Raw genomic sequence first — 13,633 nt, 5'->3', positions numbered from 1 at the left:
TGTACGATGTCCATTTCCTTATGAACCTTGTTGTTTGATTAGATGTTGCTGTTGTTATTTTGGTAACGGCAGCAGCGATCTAACTGCTATGCATTTCATTTTTCACTTGTATTGTCAGTTTGGGTGTCCATAGTATCAACTTTGGCTTCTGTTTTTGGTAGAAAGTTGTGTAGTTTCCTTGAAGAGGTAAGGTTCTAATGTCCTCCTCTTGTTTTGTAAATTTTTCTGTTGCATAATGGCCAGACCCCTCTTTTGAAGAGTGGAATGCGTACGGGCTAATTGGCATATGTAACTTGTTCCGGCCTAGTACTCTTATCATTATTAATAAATAGAGAACAAAAAATGTGACAGTAATGGTAAAATGAGAACATGATGTTCTTTATTTTTTCAAAAAAAAAAAAAAAATGACTCATGGTTAGCCAAAATGGTGACCGCAAATCAGCAATACAGGGGATTGCAAGTATATATATATATATGATCCCTTAATTTTTGGTTTGTACTTGACATAAGAAATCACATACAAGACTCATCACGATACTGTACAATTGTCACATGCTAGATTATTAAGATTTCTCCTATATACAGTAATGTCTGAAAAAATGTTCCAATCTAGAGCTCAGTCTCAATGAATGCCAGGATTGCCAAACATCATCATCCAATACATGTTCTTCAGGGGAGTGACTTATGCCTCCTCGACAGCGGACAAAAAGCATACCCACCTGTTCATATTTTTGGAGAGCAGAATTATACACCAGAGGAAATAACACAAACAGTAACATATGGTTCATGATTCATCTTGCAAATCAAAGATAACAAACCTTAGTTAAATGAGACAGAGCCATTGCATCATGTCCTGCTCCACTCATTAATACAGGTACTTCATCCTGAACAGAACCTGTCATTCTCTTGAGCCCAAGATAAGCCGCAGACTTCAGCTTCAAAGTCAGCTCAGAATCGCAAATGACTGCATTTGCATCATGCTGACAATGTTCAAAGCATGTAAGGTTACTGTCTTACTTGTTAAGTTACCTGCAAATGATTGTCTAGGATATGAAAGTTCCATACCTTACGATCAATTGTGCACGAAACTGAATGCCTATCACATATTTGATACAATCGGTTAGATAATTCATATACAACAGCTTCACGTCCCATGTCATCAATTGCACGTAAATCTACTGCGAATGTTACCTGAAATCAAGAAGATCATTTTCATTACCAGATTTAGCATTTAATATCAAATTTAGCAATGTCAAGAGATAAACTTCTTGCCTGTCCTGGAATAGCATTACTTGCACTTGGCCAAGTCTAATGAGTAACTTTTGCATTGACCATCAAAAGACAGAAAATCTTGAGGATGCTTACATAGGCTTTCTAACAATACAATGGCTTCCGCAGCAGCAGCCATAGGGTCATGACGCATGGACATTGGAACTGTTCCAGCAGGCCCCTGGGAACCTCTCATCGTAACCTACAATGTTTATGTATATTGGACGGCCCAGCCGAAATAAAAGTATAATATAATGCCATTGTATTTTATTGCTCTATACATCAACATCTGTATGATGAAATAGAATCTATAATTACATATAAGGAGCTTTTGCATTCAACTTCTTGGTTCTCTCATGAAATTATACAGAAATTTTCCCTTATGGGAAGCTCATGAGACGTGCGTAGTTTCTCATAAAGATATTGTTCCTTTTTTTCCAGACCTAAAAATAAATATTAGTCCCTTTTTGAATCGTCATGAGTTCCAAACATATGTGTAGTTGCATAGTACAATTTCAACTATGGAAATTTTTCTTGTTTGTATGATTACTAAATGAAACATAATTTAGACAAGCACCCATGTAAAGCTGAAACACTTTTGATACCTTTAGTCTTGTCTGTCCAGCTATGCCTTTAACAACTCCAAGAGGAAAACCAACCCATTCCAGTACAGGCCCTTGTTCAACGTGAATCTATAACATGAAACAATCAGCAGAGTTTGCAGTCAGGGCACTAGAAGAACTTATAACATGCATCCATTTTATTGCTGTTTCCAAAGAGAATATTCTAATACAGGTTATCAACATAACCAGCGTAGGGCATTATACCTCAACATAACCCAAACTGATTTTGAATCATATCTGAGCTGCTGCAAGTGCTCCTCTGTAACTTCTATGGATTTTTTCTTAACAGCATCTTGAATTGTCACACCACTGAACAAGGACTATAAAGTCTATAATCATAAATTTATTGATAAAGAATGGTGTTACAAATAGATATAAATTGGGATTTATTTGATGAAACCTTTTATCAGTTATTTGCAGTGCTGAAACTGGTAAAATTCCAGCTACAGCTGCACTTCCTATGAATGTAGACTGAAACCTTACTCCTTCTTCATCACTAAATGCTATTACCTACAGATGTTGAGCAAAAGCAACATGATATTAGTAGTTAGAATTCTAGCAGCGCCACCAAAGAGTAATTTATGCGTACAGTTTTGGAAGAGATTTAGTGAAATGTTTCTTGTGAAGTAGTCAATGACATTTTTCAATGAGCCAATGATATGTTTCCACAAAACTTCAATTTTACACTGACCTCAACCGGCCTCTTTAGTTCTCCCAATTTTCCATTGATACACAAAACCTTCAATGCAGATACCACAGAAATGATGCCTTTTTACCCATCAAATATCCTGGCCTCAACGACAGTATCCTGTTAATGGATAAGGGGATGGAACTGTTAATTACTCCTGTTGTTTGACCATGTACATTTCCCAAGCAATCAACCCACCTGGAAATCAAGAACAAACATGAGCCAAGAATTCCTCAAACACTACTGTTTGGATGCAAACAAATTAGGATTGAAGCTCATGTTCGCAAACCAGCATCCTCCATCCATTCGCGGATAAGATTTCCAGCCCTCACAGCTGCTGGGCTCATGAATATCCTCTCAAGATAACCATCACTTACCTGTTGATTCAGACAAGCAAAATTCAAGCACAATAACTATGAGTTTCACTACCATAACAATAATAATGTGTCAATACAATACTAACTTTAATTCAAGTTAGACTAATCTCTATTTAGAACTATATTTCTAACCAAATGATCACTAATTTAAAATGCAAGACTGAATTAAAGTATAGTTAGAACTATACTTTAATTCAGTCTTGCAGATTGGAGATAAATTACTTTTTTTTTTCAATGAAAGATTGCTGATACAGAAAATAGACAACAGCTGAAATATTTGTATACAGAAATAAATCCCAATACACACATAATCCACCAAAATCCCGATTTCTCCAATCTCAATCAAAACTGAAAATTAATTATACCATCTTATAGAGTTCCATGTCTAGATGAAGATAGATGCCTTGTTTGTCGTGAACAGTGGGTGGAATTGCCGGAAAACATGAAAACCCACCGTGAAACCCCAAAACTACCAAATCTTGAAACATGAACCGAATCTGAAAACCTAATGGGGAGTGTTAGGTTATTTTTGTCCCACTGGGTTTTTGTTACTCGGCAAGGTTTTTAACGAGGCAACGAGAGAAGCACCACGTTTGGGCAACACAAGGGGGAGTGTTCAAGGAAAACCTAATTTGTGTTTAGCTCAAACTCTAGGTTACTTGACCTAGTGGTAATAGGATTTAATTAGAAGGATCTAGAATCCTAATCAATGTAGAATTACTTTCCTTATATGATTGAGATTCTATGTATTGTAATCCTCTATATAAAGAGGCCCATATTATCAATGAGAATACACAGCAAATTCCTCTCAAATTCAGTTTCTCTAAAATACGTTATCAGCACGAGTCTCTAACCCTGAAACCCTAATTTCGTAGCCCTCAAAATCCTGCAACCACCGCCCCACACAACGAAGCCCTAATCCCAAGGAGCCCAGAACCGGTGGCGGAACCACCGAAACCGGCAGGAAAACCCCTGAACCGGCCGTCAGAAAAATCGGACCGGTCTCTGCCTTTGCCTAGCCCCTGCCGAGAGCTGCCGAGTACCTGCGCGCATCTGCCGTGTAGCTGCTGAGCCCCTGCCGAGAGCTGCCGAGAGCCTGCGCACATCTGCCGTGTAGCTGCCGAGCATCTGCTGAAGCGTCTGCGAGCCTTGCCGAGCACCTGCCGAAGCGCCTGCGAGACCTGCCGAGAAGCTGCCGACAGTCCCGCACACACCTGCCGATAGCTGTCGACAATCCTGCACACATCTGCACATATCTGCCGATAGCTGTCGACAGTCCTGCACAGCCTCCGCATAGCCCCTGCAACACCCCTGCGACATCTGCCGACAAACTGCCGACAGCCCCTGCACGAGCCCTGCACAGCCTCCGCACAGCTGCTGTACAGCCTCCGCATAGCCCCTGCAGCGCCCCTGCACAGTCCAGCCTAGCTCCGGCCACCACCGCTTGCCCCAGTTTCCGGCCACTTTTCCGGCGACCTCCGGTGACCTTTTAAATACTTTATGGTATTGGTTGATGCGTCGACACGCTGGTCACATGTCGCGCTATTGTCCACTCGAAATGCTGCTTATGTAAACTCCTCGCCCAAATTATTCGTCTACGGGCTCACTACCCTGACCATCCTATTAAGTCAATTCGACTTGATAATGCTGGGGAGTTTACATCGAAAACATTCGATGACTATTGCATGTCACTGGGGATTGATGTAGAGCATCCAGTTCCCCATGTTCATACCCAAAATGGTCTCGTAGAAGCTGCTATCAAACGACTACAAATGATAGCGCGGACATTGGTTATGCGCACCAATCTCCCTATTTCTGCTTGGGGATATGCAATATTGCATGCAGCGACACTCATTCATCTACGACCCACTGCAACCCAATCTTACTCTGCGTTACAGCTAGTGACTGGATACGAGCCTTGTTTGGCTCCAATTTTGTTGCAGCTGGTCAACAGTCTCTTTTCTTACGCGGGCATGCCAGCATCGTTCTGGTGCGGTCGTCGGGGGTGTCCCTTGACCTGACTTCTTTCAAGAGATTGTGGACGAGGAGAGCACCAACCTCGTCATGGGATTCTTTGTGCCTCGTGGCGAGGACTTTTGCTGAGCTTCTTGAAAATCATAATCGATACTCGATGTTGTAGATCTAGACGAGCGAGAACCACTGGGAAGTGAGGAGAACTTGCTAAAGCGTGACTTTAGCTTGGCTGGGTTGCTAGGGCGTTACCCTTGCTTGGCTGGTTCTGTAACCGTTGTGGTCGCAGCACTACCGTCGGCTCCCGAAGAGACTAGGACCTAAGTACGTTGACAGAGGGTTTGGTGGCACTGAAAGTTGGCTTCTGAGAAGACTAGGACTAGGAGTGTGATCACCGGTAAGAGAAAGAGAAGGAGAGGAGTTGCTCTTAGAGAGGTTGCTCTAGAGAGAACTTAGATCATCTTAGAGATGTTGTTGTTGTGAATGTGTGTTTTGTGATGAATTTGTAACCTCTATTTATATGCTACCATGCCAAAGCATTTAGCATTAAACAAATGATAGTGGAGCATTAATTGGAGATCAGAAATGATGAATTTTGGAGATAAGGAAGCATAATTGGAGATAAAGAATGATGAATTTCGGAGATAAGGAGATAAGGAGCTAGGCATAATTGGAGATAAGGAATGATGAATTTTGGAGATAAGGAAGCACTTTCGGCTCCTTTATTCCTTCAATTATATCTCCATCAAGCATTCCTAATTTGACCGTGACTTCTTCATAACAAATGTTCCACTATGAGTGTAGATCATCCTGGTCAAATTTCAGAGTTTTTTATATAGTGGTTGGGCCGGAAACGCTGCTGGACCTCTTACAGGTCCAGTTTTCCAGTTTTGCTTCTGCAAAAGATTGGACTGATTTTTTGAAGGCCTTCCACTCAAATCTAGCTCTGACACTCTTCATAAGAAATGTTCCACTATGAGTGTAGATTTAAGCTGGACATTTTTAGCTCATTTAGATTTAATTTGGTTAGTCTACCGCCCCTCCTTCCTTGTTTAGCTCGGTTTCTCCTAGCCGAAGTAGGAAAATGTGCTAAAGTTGACTTTTCATGTTTCCATACTTCCATGCTTCCATAGTAGGCTTTATTTAACCTCTAAATATATATTTAGAACTTGTCGACAATATATAGCTTGAGCTACTGACATTGGCTCAATTTCTCCAAGACGTGCCTTATTAGGCCAAAATGCTCATTTTGGGTCCAAACATTGCCCCCCCAGACCTCGAAGTCAAAGGTCTTCGTCTTGACTGAAGAGGTCTTGAATCAGCACTAATCTTATAATGTTGTCGCTCCAAAGCCACTTGTATTGGCTTGATTGTTTCCATATAGGCCTCTAAATAGGCCATAAAGCTTGAATGCCACTACTGAATTGCCTTTGTCATGAACTGACGCTTCCTTTGCCAACTTTATTGCCCCCCCATGGATCTGATGTCTGGTCTGCAGTGAATTGATGAAAGTTGGACAGGTTGTAGGAGATCAGAACTTTAGCGGGCCCCTCATGCGAAGGAGACTGCTTTTGATCGTGAATGAGGATCCTTCTCTTCCTTGGTGGTTGCTTCGCCATGTGTATAGCAACAAGTATCTGCCTTGTTCGCTGGCTCTCTGTTGATTTTCTCAAATGTAGGGGTTGGAGCCGCTTTCCTGGCTTGATCAAGGCCTATAGTACTTGGCGACATAAGATGCAAAATAGCAAACTGTTTGCTGTCATGTAATCCTTCGCGAGTCTTATGCTGAAGAGGATGATTGGATCATGGCTATCGACATCATGATGTGTGACCAAGTGAAATCACCATACTTGCTGCAACTTTAGCATCTAAAACCGCATCGGTTTTAATCATGTTTTAATTAAAAAACATCAGGCCACTATGCTGGCCCTGCGGTGGTAAGAAAAGGTGGAATATCTTCACTGTCGCCTTAGATGCGATCCTTAAGATGGAATAATGATTCATTAATTATCAACCAGGGCCACTCACTGGCCCAACTAATAAATTAATCTCCAAAATATCTGAGCTATAAATCGAGGTGTAATGGAGAAGTATCTTCACTGTCGCCTTAGATGCGATTCTCAAGATGGAATAATGATTCATTAATTATCAACCAGGGCCACTTACTGGCCCAACTAATAATTAATCTCCAAAATATCTGAGCTATAAATCGAGGTGTAATGGAGAAGTAATCCTTGCGACCTAGAAATGGCATCCAAGAAACCATTAGTTATTGATCAGGCAGATGAAATCACTGAGAAAGCCGCATTCAACTGGCGGACTAACATGAGTATTCGATGTAGACGTCAGACCGGAGAGGAGAGAAGCCGACTGATGGGCTTTGGTGGCGGTGATAGTCAAGCAAGTCTGGGTCCCACACCTCGCGATCGTTTGCCAGATGATGCTATGGCCTATTATGGGCTTCCCATCCGCCGTCCCATAGCAGCTCTTCGGCAGGTGCCTGGTGATTTTAGCAGTTGGGGACCAAGGAGGAAAGTGGGCTTCTGGCCTACTGTCACTCCCGAGGAAAAGGTTTGGTATCAGGAGGTCCGAGCGAGAGATTTGGCCCGATGGGACGCGGTGGGTATCACCCAAACCATCGATCTATGCTTCTGTCTTCCCCATAATACTAGCCCTGCACGACTAGCCGCCGCTCTTTGCTTCTGGAACACCTCCAGCAATACATTCGATTTCCGGTTTGGGCAGATGAGCATAACTCTGCTAGATGTTCTTACCATCACGGGGTTGCCCATTGACTTTGACCCCTATGTGCATGGTCAATTTGATGGCATTCAATTTTCTTTGAGAATGGATATGGCTGGTCGAGGGCATCACAACAAATTCTACCCATTCTGGCGCGACTATTACTGCACCCAGCATGACCATACAGGAGGTATAGCATTCCTGGAATTCTGGCTTTGCAAATTTATCTTTTGCACTTCTTCCAACAAACCTACTGGGCCCTGGAATTCTCTGGCCATTGCTCTCTACAATGGTATTTGCGTTGGCCTTGGGCAACCTGTATTGGGTGCGTTATATCGCTCCCTTTATAGAGCCGTAATGTGCCCATTTGATACCGACATTAGCGGCCCCTTCTGGATCCTTGCCTTTTGGCTGCAGATTTATTTCACTCTCTTCCATCGCGGCGATATTCCAAAGGAACCTCCAGTTGATTCCCTTTTGGGGAACTGGCTTTGCCGCAACGTAAGGTATCGAGCTCCACCCTACTCCGAGTGTTTTATTTACTTGTACTTGCTGGGAGAGATGTCGGACCCAAAAATAGTCCTTTCTAGGCGATTCCCTCCTCCCCTTGATGATGGCTTTCTACCCAGTGGACGGGATCATAGTGAAAGAGCCCTCCTGGCCTTTCGTCGCGCCATCTCCTGCTTGGATATTCGTCTTGCCACTGATCGCGCAGGTTACGAGCTCTACGCCCTTAACCACTTTGCTCGCCAATTTGGGTTGGCCCAGTTGGTACCCTGGCCTCTGGTTGATTCTGCCAATTACTACACCTCTTGGCGGAGATTAGCCCCACCTGGGTCTGCCCCCTTTCAGAGTCAGTTTACTTTGATAGTGATTCCCCTTTGGGTCAGAGCGCTATACCCCCTCAACGATGTCGATGATGACTATGCTGATTGGTGGAAAGAAGTGTCAGTGAACTGTTGGGACCGGCCACATGACGAACTCTTCGTCCTGATCTTTAGTGGCATGAGTAGCCCTGGTCCGGAGGACCGCGAGATTCTTGAGCGCTTCTCTAAACCTGCAGAACAACCCCCGCGACCTATTCTACCTTCTCGCTCATTGCGTCCAGGGATACAAATCCACGAGCCTAGGGCAATAGTAAGTTTTTGTCTTTCTTCACCATTCCATTTCCTTGTGTTGATTTTCCCGCTCTTATTCCTGAGTGTGTTTTGCAGCAAACTACCCGGAGAAGGACAGCCTCTGTTCAGGCCGGGAAACAAAAGGCAATAGCAGAGGAGACTTCTGAGGGAGAGTCTTCGCATGATGAAGATCCTGCTGAGGTAATTTGGTTAAGAACGATCCTAAACTTGTATATTTGGTGCTTCCCCCCCTTTTGAGTTATGACTCTTTTCTCGTACAGGCCACTGCTGTCTTTGCTTGCAAACGCGATCGAGCTCAATTCGTCGAAGAGAGTTTTGAAGATGATGAACCTCTAGGAATGCGACTGGTAAACTCTGACCCCGTCTTATCCTATTTAAATTTTAAAATCTGGGCAGGATTTTCACTATGTATCTTTTGACAGGTCCGTCAAAGGACCACTGATCCCTCTCGCCTGAGCGAGGCTGGACCCTCAGCCACTGCAGAAGAGCCAATTCTCTCGCTAGTTCAAGCATCAACTAACCCTGTGGCAACTCTCCCATCTCCCACTACCACTACTAGAATTATGGCCCCAGACATCGGCCAAAAACCGATGAGAAACAAAAACCCGACCGATGTCTTAGTGGGTGATGAGAAAGATCCGGAAAATCCAGACATCTGTTTTTAGCCGATGTCTAGTATTAGTTTAGACATCAGTTGCTTATTATAAAACGATGTAAATAGGTTTAAATGATAACAAACTTGCATGTTTTACTATTGTTAAACCCTCATTTTATTGTATTTAATGCTTAAAGAAATATAGATCATACAACACAACTTTGCATTTTAACATCGTTATTGATTAAGAAACGATGACTGATATTGTTACAGACATCGATTCCCATAAACATTTCTTGTTGTTCATGATTTTGAAGCGTAATTTGCTACATATACCACGATTTTAGATTCAATATACAAAGTTTAGTATTGTATGAACCGATATATTTACTTAGATTAACATCAGTGTGTAAGGAAAAAACGATGTCTAGTACTCAGTAATATATCGTTTTTGACAAAAAAATCGATGTCTGTATATTTTTGTAACATTGATTTTCATTTTGTAACTGATGTCTGGTACTCAGTAATATATCATTTTTGACAAAAAATCGATGTCTCTATATTTTAGTAACATCGATTTTCATTTTGGAATTGATGTATCTCTATTATTAGACATCAGTTTTTATGGTTAAAACTGATCTCAACTTTATATCTAAACATCAGATTCTATAAAGAGGATGATATCCACAAAATATGTAGCTGATGCTATAAATTGCAATTTCTACAGTTGACAACATATATTTTATCTGAAATCATCATCCTTAACAGTTTACAAAATGGGCAAAACAAAACCCCAATTCACCTACTACAAGGCTAGCCTAGCAATTAGTATTCATTTTTGTTCATAACGAGAGAATAAACATGGCTGTGAGAAACAAATAAGGCAAGCTTCTTTCTTGTCTTCTTCAAGCTTCACTTTGACAAGAGTAGGAGCTCATCACAATTCCATGGCAAGCAGCACTTGACCTTCTCATGTTAGGGGATATGGAACTTTGGGTCTTTGGGTATAGTTGGATGCTTCATTGATCTGAAACATAATCAAACACGAAAGCATAAGAAACTTTCACCACATCAAGTTATTACGCTGCCTAAAATCAAATAACAGTTGAAGAGTATAAGTTACATGTTAGCTTTGTTTTCTTTTTCTTTTGTACTATGTAATGTAGCCTAGGAGACACTCAAATCAGATTTTAATAGCTTAGTGCTATAATTGATCCTTGAGTATGACATTAAGAAGTAAACCAAAATCACAAACATAATAATTAACAGATGATACAAAAAGTAGGCAGAGCTTGCAAGTTTCGGTAGAATAATATGATCTTCCTATTCTGAAAACTCAAGTTCAAAATATTGATAGGGACTCACATTGGCCTTGACAAATTTAAAGCCTGCGATTGCTATAAACCAAAAAAGAGGTTTTCAGAAGCCACAGATATTTTAACTAACCCAACTTTCCAGCTGGCCCCAACACAAAGCGAAATATACATGACGAAACTAAAATTGATCTCAATCCTTTCCTCAAAACGAAAAGCAAAAATAGAGAAAACATAATTTCATGTTACCTTCAGTAAGCCCTGTTTAAGGTCATATGGAGGATCATAACTGAAACCTTTACTATTTCTTGCTGGAGAATACCTATGACGCTTATGGCTGCAACAATAGAAAGGTTTTTGTATAGAAACAAAAACATAAAATAGCTGCACTGCAATTTCCACTACAGATAAAAAAAAGATGCAACAGAAACAAAACTAACAAAAGACAAAGGCTAATAAATAAGAATATCAGGTCTCTATAGAACCCAAAAAAGGAACTACCCCTAAACTCAAAAGAAATTAAAACCCAGGGCATTACTACTTTTTAGGTGCATCAATTTTGGAGTAAATGGTAGATGTAGATCAACTTTGCTTTTATGATTGTGATCAAATTGCTTTTGTCCGATGTGCACCCCAAAGGGGGTTGAGTTTCCATTAAAACCTACAGTATAGGGTTCAACTTTGCTTTAATTTTAAAAACCGAATGATTCAGCTAGCTGAAGGTGTAAACATTATGATATGCCAAAACAATCAACTACTTCAAACAAAACAGAACCACCGGTGAAACATTATGTAAGCAGCAGTCACGTACAGTTTTATCAGTCACCACATGAAACATTCCTAGGAGTGAAATTCCAGCCCCACGTCCCATAGTTATACCATCCAGGATAGCTACCTGCATGAGTTTTGATTAAGTGATCATCAAAAGCACATTTAATTTTGTCTAGGCACTTTATTGTACATTCCTGTGCTTAAACAATTCGTTATTTTTAAAGAAATATTAACATGTGTAGAACAAAGTATGCTACAGATCAAAACATACTACTGTTTGCATGTGAAAGAAAATCACATGATCCCACATATATACTGCTAAACTAGTATTAAGTAAACTGGTAGAAGTAATCTAGAAGTTAGATACAAAGAACAACAATGTCGTGAACATTGTAATATCCAACTGTTCCATATGATAAATTTCAAAAGAAGCTCTTATCTGATACTTACATGTGGCTTCAAGTATGTTCCTTGAATATATACAAACTTTCTGCATTCCTCAACATTCCCTGCACATTATTAAAACAGATGAAAAGAAAACCGACCTGTCACTTAGATAGCAGAAATGGCATTCTTAAAAATTAATACTTATTGAATAATTTGTTGTCATAAGTTAGTGCAGATTAAACAAAATTATGAAAACCAACTACTCTTGAGTTGAAAGCTGATAAGGGGAATGTAAGTTACCTTGAATGACTAGTTGATAAAGGGTAATAGCATCTGCACCAGAACAGAAGGCTCTCCACCAGGGAAAGCCCATTGTGTAGCCTCAAATGCTACTTTGATTGATTGTTTCCAAGTTCCACCGATATCTTTTGTATTTGTTTCTGTCTTGGACTGGCTCGGATCTTCCATTGGTAACGAATAACCCGAAATTAGATGGCCCACCTAGACATCATCTTTCCTGTACATGGAAAGAATGGACTAAGTTCACAGACTAACAAAACCTATTCACTATGTCCACCATCAACAAATAGTTCTATATTTCATATAAAATTCCAGAAAGCATGCACAGACTACTATAAGTGGCTACAGAAAAAAAAATGAAGAAGAAGAAGAAGACCAAGTCAATTGATGTATTTACATAGTAATAGCACACACATTCAGAACAAGGGGTGGGGTTGGGAGGTAAGGAAGGAAATGGACGGAGACTGAAGCTCCGAATGGAATGAAGAAAGTTTAATCTACATTCTGGAAATTTGCTTGCATTTGCAGTTTTTTCAGACTTATTTACTTAGACGTTATCAATAATATGAAGGGTTAGAGTTCACACTTGATATCTAATACTCCATGACAAAGGAAAACAGAAAGGAGCTGGAGTATGTTGCTAATTAATAATTGGTTTGTAGATTAATTGAAAGAACAAAATACGACCAACTTACATTAACTTCTTCAGAAGAAATCTCAAAAGAAAAAAAAAAACTTGGGGATAGTAGAAATACTAAGAGGACACCATTTGAAAGCCAAAAGTCAAAGAAAAGATAATCGAATAAGGGAAGGAAAATGATTTATTGAAAAAACCAAAAGGCAAATGGCAATGACTGATGCTCAAGATAATCCACTAAGTGTTGGCTTTCTACTCAACTAGAGCCATAACTTCAGCTGCATCCTGCCTCTTCCAGTAATCATCTGTACTGCCTATATCAAAAACAAGAAACAAACCAAATCTCAAAGAAACTCCCAATGAAAGAACACAATAAAACAAATTGTTTCACCAAGGCCTTATAGGAACTTCAGACTGAGCAGAAGCAGTAACTATATCCTTTGCACAAAATATATGATATCAAGGAAGTAATCACCAAATCCATACAACAATATGTTCATGAGATTACTAAAACAGACACTGGCGCAATTTTAAACACTGAAGCCATGTCCATCCATTTTCCGGTTCAGTTTAGGAACAATTCATTCATCACAACATGATGTCACAAAAAAAAAGATAGAAAGGTCCACAAAGACAGTGGAAAGTCTGAAAACTCGGCAAGAGTAATGCAGAAAACATCACAGAATCATCCAACAAAGTTCACACAGAGCCTACCAATCAACATTAAAAAAATCCATTCACTTTGTCCATAACATATCCAGGCTATCCAAAACTAACTGAAATGGCACATAGCTAGAGTTCACTTAACTCACCAATCTCCA

General features: G+C 40.4%; 1 pseudogene; it reads right to left on the bottom strand.

The window, feature by feature from the left end:
* Nucleotides 1-476: 476 nt before the first annotated feature.
* LOC112167319 lies at nucleotides 477-3,457 on the bottom strand (annotated as a pseudogene).
* Between the last annotated feature and the right edge of the window lie 10,176 nt (nucleotides 3,458-13,633).

This window comes from Rosa chinensis, chromosome 5, assembly GCF_002994745.2.
Source record: "Rosa chinensis cultivar Old Blush chromosome 5, RchiOBHm-V2, whole genome shotgun sequence".
NCBI lineage: Eukaryota > Viridiplantae > Streptophyta > Magnoliopsida > Rosales > Rosaceae > Rosa > Rosa chinensis.
Note: the sequence above shows the minus strand (reverse complement) of the source record. Positions and strands in the feature narration are given on the sequence as shown.